The sequence below is a fragment of the Marmota marmota genome, unplaced genomic scaffold (assembly GCF_001458135.2).
Source record: "Marmota marmota marmota unplaced genomic scaffold, marMar, whole genome shotgun sequence".
In the NCBI taxonomy this organism is placed as follows: Eukaryota; Metazoa; Chordata; class Mammalia; order Rodentia; family Sciuridae; genus Marmota; species Marmota marmota.
This window is the reverse complement of record NW_025999968.1, coordinates 47824670-47834769: the sequence shown is the minus strand read 5'-3', so window position 1 is coordinate 47834769 and position 10100 is coordinate 47824670. Positions and strand designations below refer to the sequence as shown.

The 10100-nt window shown below is 38.5% G+C and overlaps 1 protein-coding gene and 1 long non-coding RNA gene across 7 annotated transcripts in view; both read left to right on the top strand.

Annotated features, from left to right (window-relative positions):
• The window catches only part of LOC125616869, a 20055-nt gene extending 14956 nt beyond the window's left edge, over positions 1-5099 (top strand). Inside the window, exon 2 of the long non-coding RNA XR_007347654.1 lies at positions 4024-5099. This is a non-coding gene — a long non-coding RNA (uncharacterized LOC125616869). The remainder of the gene's footprint in view (positions 1-4023) is intronic.
• A 4469-nt stretch (positions 5100-9568) lies between these two features.
• Adamts5 (ADAM metallopeptidase with thrombospondin type 1 motif 5) overlaps positions 9569-10100 on the top strand; it is a 56091-nt gene continuing 55559 nt past the window's right edge. For 4 of the 6 annotated variants that reach the window (XR_007347719.1, XR_007347718.1, XR_007347717.1 and 1 more), the window contains exon 1: positions 9570-9981. The gene's annotated coding sequence lies outside the window, so the exon portion shown is untranslated. Of the gene's footprint in view, positions 9982-10100 lie in introns of all 6 variants that reach the window. The other 2 variants (XR_007347721.1, XR_007347720.1) reach the window with 1 other exon arrangement.

Here is a 10100-nt window from a genome sequence, read left to right as displayed (position 1 = left end):
ACAGTGGAGGAGGTAGAGAGAGAGGAGGGGAGGGGAGGGGAGAGGTGGGGAGGGGGGAGGGTGGAGGATGGGAAAGGCAGCGGAGCACAACAGACACTAGGATGGCAATTTGTAAATCAATGGATGTGTAACTGATGTGATTCTGCAATCTGTGTATGGGGTGAAGGTGGGAGTTCATAACCCACTTGAATCAAAGTGTCAAATATGATATGTCAAGAAATTTGTAACGTTTTGAACAACCCACAATAAAAAATTAAAAAAAAAAAAAATAAGCCTGACATGGTGGTGCATACCTGTAGTTCCAGTAGCTTGGAAGACTGAGGCAAGAGGATCACAAGTTCAAAGCCAGCCTCAACTTAGAGAGAGCCTAAGCAACTTAGCGAGACCCTGTCTTGGAAAAAAAAAAAAAAGGCTGGAAATATGGCTCAGTATTTGAACTCTTCTGGGTGTAATCCCTGGTACATTTTTTGAAAAGAAAAAAAAGAAAGAAAATCAAAAAAGAAAGAAAGGAATTCACAAGAATCTAAAACTATACCCCTCATTTCACTAGTTCCTTATTTTGACAAACATAATTATGTTTATAAAAATGTTATCCATATTAGCATGTAATGGGTTTATTTTCATTACAAAATAAGATAAATATATATTTTCCAGCTCTTATTTGTATTATGGTAAATATCAGTAGATATAACTCATATGGCCAAAGTTTGGGGGATGCCCAATCATTTTTAAAAAGCTTTCCAAGTATTTGCGATTCACTACTTTCTGATGCATGGAAGTTTATTTTTCCTTGGTCAAGACAAACATAAAGAAAGAGAAAATATGTTCTCCTACTTTAAAGCTATGTTAAGGAAACATTGAGAGCCCACATATTTTAATAAAACACCTTAGCACAAAGTACTTGTGGACATTTTTGTAGGAAAAAATAGAAGAGTTGGCTATGGGATCTGATCTTTTTAATGGAATGTCAATAAACATCCAGGGAGTTCTTCTTTAAGTGCCTTACTGTTGGGAAATGACAGAACAAGAAAACAAGTGAGTCTTAATCCCAAAATATGCTACCCTGCCACAAAAGTAGATGAGTCAATTTATCCTTGGCTTCCTTAAAGCCTCATGTTTTCTCACCCATCTCATGGAGAATATTTGGGACTGTATTTTCATCTAGCATAGGCCAGTATTTTCTTTGTTGAACATGCTATTTCTGTTCTATGAATTTCTTTTACTTGGGAAAATACATGTGAGGCAATGCATCAAAGAATTCATTTATTAACTTTACATGTGGTAAAAATATCAAATGCTTCTGGAAGCTTCCAGCCAACATTATACCACATGTGCTTAGTTCAACTGCTTCCACCATGCCTTCACCACCTGAGCTTGATAAAAGCATACTGTTGACTCTCTCATTAAGCTTATTCTAATGGAAACACTCAGACATGGGTTTTGTTTGTTTTTTGGTTTGTTTTCTATGCCTAGCGATGCATTTCACCATTTTTCAACTTTTCCCAAATGTTTACTAATGTGTAAATTTTGCATTGGATGGACCAGTTGAGGTGCTGTTTCCTTCCTTTTCTTATGCCTCTGGTATGGTGAGTCATTACTAAATTCCCTTTTTAAATGGATCTATTTTATTTTCTATCTTAAAGCAGATTGTATAATACTGACCAACTTGAAGCCAAGGAAGCAGGTGCTTGTCAAAGGTCTGTACAGGCTAGTTCTAGTGCTGGAGGCATGTGCAATGAGGGACATAGTCCTTATTCTCTGTGGAATGACAATCTAGCAAGTGCAAGAGGAACACAAAGATAAGCACACAAATGGCTTTAATACTCTCAGGGACCATAGACACAGGAAGACATGAATAAGAAAGATGTTTTGGGTTTTTTTTAATAGTTCACCCAGAGAACAGAGGTAATGTCTATTAGAATAGACAGTCTTCTAAACTGTTTTGAACTTTCCACTTCTTAACATCAGGCTTTTCTCTAAACTTGGGACCTGAAATGTCTCAAATGTATTTATTCTTCACAGCCTTAATGATTCTCCTTCAAAATCTTCTATCACAACAAAGTCAGAGATAAACTCCTTGAAGCAAAATTTAAACAGACATGAAAGAATTAAAACAAAATCCTCAACTACTGTAATGAGTATTTAAGAATATTAATGAATTTATTGTTCATTTTCTTTGTACACAATATTTCACACAGATCCACACACACACACACACACACCCATCTTCATAAGAATCAGTGAAGTCTGTACAACTGTTGTCACTCTTTTGCACATGAGTAAATAAGTAGACAAAGTGTCTAATAGGCTGGGATTTTGGCATTGCTGTTTTTGAGGATGTGCTAAAGTGCACAGAAAGTTAGTCCACAGTAAATGTTCTCATAGTTTGATAGAATAATTTTGTTATCATGCTCAGTCCACAGTAAATGTTCTCATAGTTTGATAGAATAATTTTGTTATCATGTTCAGTCTAATAGCTTGCTCTAACTACTAAGAGCCACAGTGATCACTACTCTTCCATACTGTAGGGTCAGGCACAGATGAAGCAGGTGAGCCAAGTATCTCTTAAGAGTTCTCGTTGGAGGAGGATTTGCTTAAGTTCCAGGATTTCACAGGCATTGCAATATTTAATAAGATAAATCAGACAGAATAATGGAAATACAATTAAATATCAGTTTTGATTAATCATAAATGTGACAATTCTGCAATTAGTACATCAGCCTAAATAAGAGATGTTGACAATTCTGATACAGACCAACATGGATCTGCATAGGTGAGTGACAGAAGAGAACAGAAACTTCAATAATAGAGTAAGTTAATTACTTGGCATTGTAATTTTTAGGAATAATGTCAGATAAATTTGCTAACATCAGACCAATAAACATAGACTATCTTAGCTCAATATATTTTATTGAGTATTCTTTGGTGAATTCTTTGAATCAAACATATTTAAATTGTCTACCATATGCAAGGCACTAGACTAAGGGTAAACATAACATGGCAAGCAAAAATGGGGTGTTAATCCAGATTCTTTTTGTTTTAGGTGGCAGCACCCCTAATTATACTGGCATAAACAAAAGGAAATATTTTGTTGACATGGCTGGATTTAACGATTCTAATGATTTACTGCTCATTATTTTATCCTACTTTTTATCTGTCTTCACCCGCTCTCACTTTTGGTTGGCTTCTTTCTGAGTCTCTTTCTCTTTGGTGACATCTCTAGGATAAAAGTGAAATCAGCAGAGACTAAAGTAGATGCTTTTTGATCTTTCTTCTTGATTCCCAGCTGCTCTATATTCCCCAGCTTCCTGCCACAGTCTTATATCTGGGTGGGGCCATATGGCTTTTTCTGCCATATGGACTATATTTCGTATGCTGCTTCCAAGTATGCTGCTTCCAAGAAAAAAGCAAATAAGGGAGGATGTGCCTTAACTTCCTTTCTCTTTCTTATGTCAGTATTAGCGGCAACAGGTTAAGAATGGGACAGGATTGCAGGATAGAATAAGGTTGGTTCCCAAATAACTGCACAGAGCAGCACTGTACCAGCCATCAACCCATAATGGACTATGACATGAGCAAAGAATGCACTCTGTGTGACGCCATTGAGAATTTAAGAGTGTTTGTTACAGCATTCAGCTTTCCTTTTAAATTGTAGTCCTTAGATTCCCTGATCACGGGGCGGGGGTGGGGGGGAGTGCATTTAGCTAATGGTTTGAGCAAATGTTCCAAGTAAGACTGCAATGGGCAGAGTTCTTTGCAGAACCAGCTGTTCTGGCCAGGTGTAAGGAGCACTCTTAGTTGCCAAGTTTGATGTCCAGTGTCCAGATCTATGGGGAAAAAAATAGCTTTGTTCAAACACACGTACTGAATTTCCCTGAACAAATATATTTTTATATTAGAAGAACAATGATAAAGAAAGGTGATAAGTAAATATCAGTAAACACCCACATACATAATTTTTAAAAAATAGTTTATCTGTGTTTTGCTTACTTAACATGTCAATTCATGCCTCTCATTTACCAGATACTAAGCTGAAAACTGGAGATAGAGTGGAAAGAAGACCTTCAGAGTTCCTGTTTTGATAGAGCACGCATTCTGGTGAAGAAGACAGACACAGAGAGGGAGAGGGGATCCAGGGAGAAATGGAAAGAATATGGAAAGAAGGATGGGGAGGCCAAAACAGATTCTGAGATATTGAGTTATTTTTATGCAAAAAAAGTTTGTTGTCCGCTAGGACAATTCTATCAACAATCTAAAGCTAAAACTAGATTTAGGGGAAAAAATCATAGTCTCCAGACATAATTTGCATTTTCCAGAGGGTGAACTGACTGGGCTGGAAGCTTTTAGCAGAGACTCTAATGAGTTAGCTTGTCCTTTAATCATATTTTTTAGGTTATTTATGGATTCCCTGAATATTTTACAGATTTAGTAGTGGAGTACGAATGAGAGGCTTTCTTTATATCATACTGGAAGTTTTCTTCTGTCAATACCTCCATCACACTTAGGTTCAACATACAACATTTTCCTTATTTAATTTTCTAAAAGAAAGTCATTGAGTAAACTAATGGATAAAATAATTACCTATTTAACTAATGCTTGCTGTCAGACAAGTGTGAGTCTGAACTGCAGAAAAAAAAACAGGTTAGAAATTGTATAGTTAATTGTAAATATGTCTTTAGTAATTCACAAGTCACTATTGGCACTTAATTCCATAAAGTCACAAGTCAGAAGAATTCTTTTAGGTTCAACAGTCACTGAAATGTTTGGACCCATACTGACATGGGCCATTAAAGGTCCGGTGACTTTCGTGGTCAAATCTGGTAGGGACTGTCCTTAGAGGATAGTTTTGAACATGGGCCACAGTCTCACACAACACAGCACCACAGTCGTATCCTTTCCTACTCACCTCCATCTAGAAAGAATGTGATGACCCCATTTGGCACCAACATAGACAGAAAAGGATTTTGATGAACTGATGTTGGGTTCTGAGATGGGAAGGAAAGGAGCAAAAGCTGGCTCTGGGAAGAGCTACACAGGAATCCATGAGCAAAGATGAGTTTCCTGAACTGTAAATCAATAAAGCCTGTTTCCTCTTCTCATTTGATGCCTCAAGCTCATCTGCTCCCATTTTCAAAGGTCAGCATTGACAGACTTGGGTCTCTGTGGGGCTTCAGATGGAGTGAAAGGAATGTTACCAGCAGGTACAGATCCTGCCAACTGGGTGGTGGATGGGGGCGGGATTGGTAGTGGACCCCTATAAGGGAGTCCCTTCCTAGGACTCAGATCAAACTTTCCTTCAGTCAGTAAATCAGGGCATCACTTTCTGTTACCAAAATGATAAGCAGTTGGAAAGCCAGGATGTGGAAGAAATGGCATCTCTTAGGTAAAAGAATGTGAATCAAAACTGCAATGTCTTTGCCTGAATTGTAACCTAGATAACTGCTTTTCCACCTCCAGTACCCTACTAGGAAAGGTGTGTTAGAGGGGTATGTGATATCCATTGACAGTTATGAGTAAATGAGGCTCTACCTGCCATCTAAGCACCTTGCATAACCCTCCACATCGTGGGGAGGGGGAAAACACAATGATCAGGCAGCTGGTATCTCCATTTCCTTATATTCAGCTTTGTTACACACATTAGCTCCATATCAGAATAAAGCAAGTGCATTAAAATGGAGATATTGAGTAATTTCAACGAAGACTGTGATATTTCTGGAGCTTGAACAAAGTGATATTAAGACATAAACTTAGCCTAAAAAAGGTGTGATTGTAGAACTCAGGAACAACAAATTTTACTACAATTACAATCACAACTACAACTACTACTCATTAAGTTCTTTGAAATCTGTGCTTGAAATTTGCCATCATGAAGGAAAAATAAGAAACCTCAAATGTTTCAAATTACTCTTGTGTGGGAATTCCCGATTTTCCATGTGTTTCCAGTAAGGTTTGATTTCAAGATAATTTCTGGAAAATATAGGAAAAAAAGAATTTGGGTAACTCATAAAAGCAAGTAATATGTGCATAATTGTGTGAGAAAAGCTAAAACAACATTTCACAGCTGGTCAGCATAAAAAATGACTTGTCGGTTTTACTTTACAGATAACACCTGTATGTTTTAAATAATACATATGCACATTATTCATTTGAAGACATTTTTTACAGTATAAAGTTTCTGTGTATAGGAAATATAAAGATCTAGCTTTTATAAGAATTTATTTTTATGATATTAAATAAAACTGATTCCAAAGCATATATTATCCATCACAATAGATAGATGGTCATAATTTGTCCTATTCAGATAGCAGAGAAAATGATTTTGAATTTTATCAGGCATGCTGGAAACTTCTTTGGGGGGGGGCCTTGACATTTCAGATCTCAAGAAAGTTTTCTTTGCAAGGGAGGGGGAACAATTGGTCTAATCCCTTTTTCTGGTGTCTAAGCTTTGATCAAAACTTCATATTCACACATCAATGCAGCCTAGAGGGGACCCTAAGTTAGGGTGGGTGCTTGGGCATGACTATGCATGCTAATATGTGTTGTGTGTGCTAATGTGCATGAGATTGTGTGTGTGCACTGGTGCATTAAGATGAATGTTCTGCCACTGTGGAGTAAAGGAAGGTTTGGGAAAAGGAGGGAAGAATTGTAGAGGAGCAGTTTCACCCTCTAAAAACTTGGGACTAAATAGTAAATATACTCCTTCCCCTGCACCAAAATGTAACCTTTGGTTTTGAAGCAAAGTCTTCTGAGAACTAGAATTTGCAAAACAAAGAGACACAATGGGAAAAGATTCACCTAGAGTCTTCAAAGCATGCATAAGTGGCCAGGATCAATAGTGGAGTCTTTCCACTTCATGCTAACCATGCATCCTGCTACCAGGGAGAGAACACCAAGAGGACTCTCAATGCAGCAAGGCATGGGTAGGAGTCTTGATGTAAGAAAGGAAAACAGAGTTGGGAACTGTGATTCTTCTGCATGGGAGGTAAGGTGCAGGTGTTTGGCTGGCAGGGAATATTTTACTGTCAGATATTTCCTCACTCTTACCATTAAAACCATAGTTTGAGGTGGGGATGAGGAAATGACACTTTAGCAAATGGAAATTTGAGAAAATACTACATTCAAGAACATAGAAATCCTATGGAGCGATACTGGAAATACAGAGCTCAGAGCACCTGCAGGTAGGGTGGTGGTGGTTGTTGTTGTTGCATCTTATCCCCTCTATATTTGTGTTTTCCTGTTTGGATTCCAAGAATTTGTTGATTCATTTGGCTCCATCTCTAAACTGTGAGTGCCTTACAAACATTCATTTTGGCTTATTCATCTTCACAAGACCCTGGAAAACCTCACAAAGCCCCCTATCCCTTGGTTTTTAAGAGATGGGATAGATTAAGCAACAAACTAGAGTTGGAGGATTTAATTTTCCTAAAATTTGGCTACAGGTTAGTCACTTTGACCTCTAGGTCTCAGTTTCTTCCTGGTAAATGAAAGTTGCCTTAGAGGATCTCTATGATGATTTCCAACTTAGCATCATGATGGAATAGAAAGCTTTTTTTTTTTTTTTCCTTTTAGGAAATGTAAAAGTTATGTATCAGTTGAATTTGTGATCATATCTATAAATACAGTGAAGATTTCTCCTTAAATATGCACTAATAAAGCTGTTATTTAGGATAATAAGATAATGAAGTAGAAATCAGCCCACCTAAACATGATGGCCAGTATATTGTCTTCCTATGATTAAACACTTCAACTACTTTCATCAGGTGCAGATTACTTCCTTGAACTAACATTATTTTTCTAGAACATAGCTGTTCATTCTAACCCACTAAAGTAATTTTTTCACATATGACCAAATGAACTTTCTAAAGTGTTAGAAATTTTATCAGGCATGCAGGAAACTATAAAGTCACTTATACAGGGGGGAAAAAAACTTACTTCCAAGAAGAATTGTTCTGTATGAGTAGGAATTTATTCATTCTATTCAAAAGCTCTGTTAGTTTCTTTCCTTGTGATATGTGGTTCTAATAAATATTCAGCACTTGATATTGATATTTGGAATTTTGTTTCTAAGTGTTCTTCAGTGTACTCATAAATGACTGGATAATCTATCTGAATATAAATGTTATTTAAAAAAAATAAAGGCATAAAATTTGTGTGAGAAGCTCAGCACCTTCAAAAGAGACAAGCTTTAATAAGAAGAAAATTCAGTTGGAATTTCCTTAAATTCTAAATAAGAAATATTTTGTGGATGAAAAGAATTATAATTAATACATTTGAACCACTGTCATCTTGAAATACCTATCAAAATGATCCACTGAGATTAACAATGATGAAATGGTTGCATTTACTGAATGGAGATTGCTTTATAAATGGTGTTTAATGACAAATGCTGGATTATTTCACTAAAACTGGTTAAGAAAATTAAGTTTGCTATTTGTAGGCACAATGTACTGATCACTGGAGTAAAAATTGTGAGCTTAGTGCTGAAGGCAATTGGTGGAAAATTGGAGATTGCTGGAACCTAGATTCTCTTCCTTTATATTCTGACTCATCAGCCTGGTAGTATTGGACAACTGACCACTGAGAGACTGAGGGGGTTGGAAATTCACAGGCCTTCAACAAGAGCAACTTCCTTGCAGGTTCTGATGAATTTCAGAATCCATCAGCAGCTATTGAATATTCCTGGGACTTGGAAGGTCACTTAATTTATGAGTGAGGATCAGATGTCAGAACACATTTTACTTGCCTCCCAGATGATGACAGATGGTGTTCCAGTCAGAGGGACCATCATTATTGGACATTTCCAGAAGTCCTCCAGAGGTTTATTGGTACTTTGAGGACCTCCAGCCAGTCCTGGACTTTCATGGTTCCCTCCCTAAGAAGCAATCATCAGCTTGGGGGCCACTGAGGCATCTCAGCTACCCTTGTCATCATCAGAGTTTTAAAAAATGGAAAGGTGCTAATTATACCAGATTCAGTTTTTACTGATGTGGTCATGGATTAGCCTGAAGAACATTGGTAGGGGAGGTGTTCCTGCTGCTACAGTAGATCGTCTAGTCATTATGTCGGAAATCCCTAGGACTTTCCTTCTACCTTTTTAGAATTGATAATTAGAGGAAACAAAGAGGACAGAGGAAAAGACCAATGGTGTGTAAATGCCACCCGCTTACTAATAAGCACCAATCCTCTTTCTCTACAAAGTATTCTTTTTTTCTCCTAAAAGGAATTTCCAAAAAGACTAGTAGTTTAAGGCCTGTGACAATGAGTGTTTATTTTCTGTGATTGAACATATGGACATTTATCATTTTAATTATCTTTTAAGCAGGAATAAAAAGAGAAGGTGAGAATACAAAATTTACAAATCTTCTGGGGGGGGCGGAATTGAGGAGAATTCATTTCAGTAGCTAACTATTTCCCTCTTTGCCTTTCTAAAGCAAGGGCGTTCCTGTGGCTGGGATTAAGTGACAGATTGTGGGCACTGACTAGAGGCGCGCTGGAGAAAGCGGGGAGCCCATCCTTTGCACACAAAGCCGCGGAGTTCCCATGCCGCAGGCGGCCCTGCCCTGGGGCACCGTCGCGCTCCAAGCTCAGTGACCCGCCAGGAAGCGCCCGCGACTGCTCTCGGCAACCCTGACGCGCTGCTGGGTGGCTGGGAGAAGTTAGTCACCCCGCGACCGAACCGAGCTAGCGCCGGAGCTCGAATAGGCTAGGGAAGGAGGAGGCAGGAAACCCAGTACCCCCGGACAGCTGGAAGGAAGCGAAGGAGCGCGGGGGCGAGGGATCGCTTGGGAAGCTGAGAGCCCTGGCTGGTGGATGGTGTGGTACCGTCTGCAAAGCCGGAGCGCACCGGCCTGCAAAGGGGAAAAACTTGCGGCAGAAACTTCCTACCCAAAGCAAGAAAGGCAAGCGAGAAAGAGGCAGGGAGAGACTTGAAATGTCTCAATAACTTTAAAATCACCCCAAAACATCCCTCCAGAAGATGAGGTAAGCCGAGGCTAACCAACCCCTCTTGGTTGTGAAATACCAGACCGACCCGGAGTCGCTGTGACTTTAAATGAGACCAAGTAAATTTTATGTTTTTCTTCCCAAATACCCCCACCCCC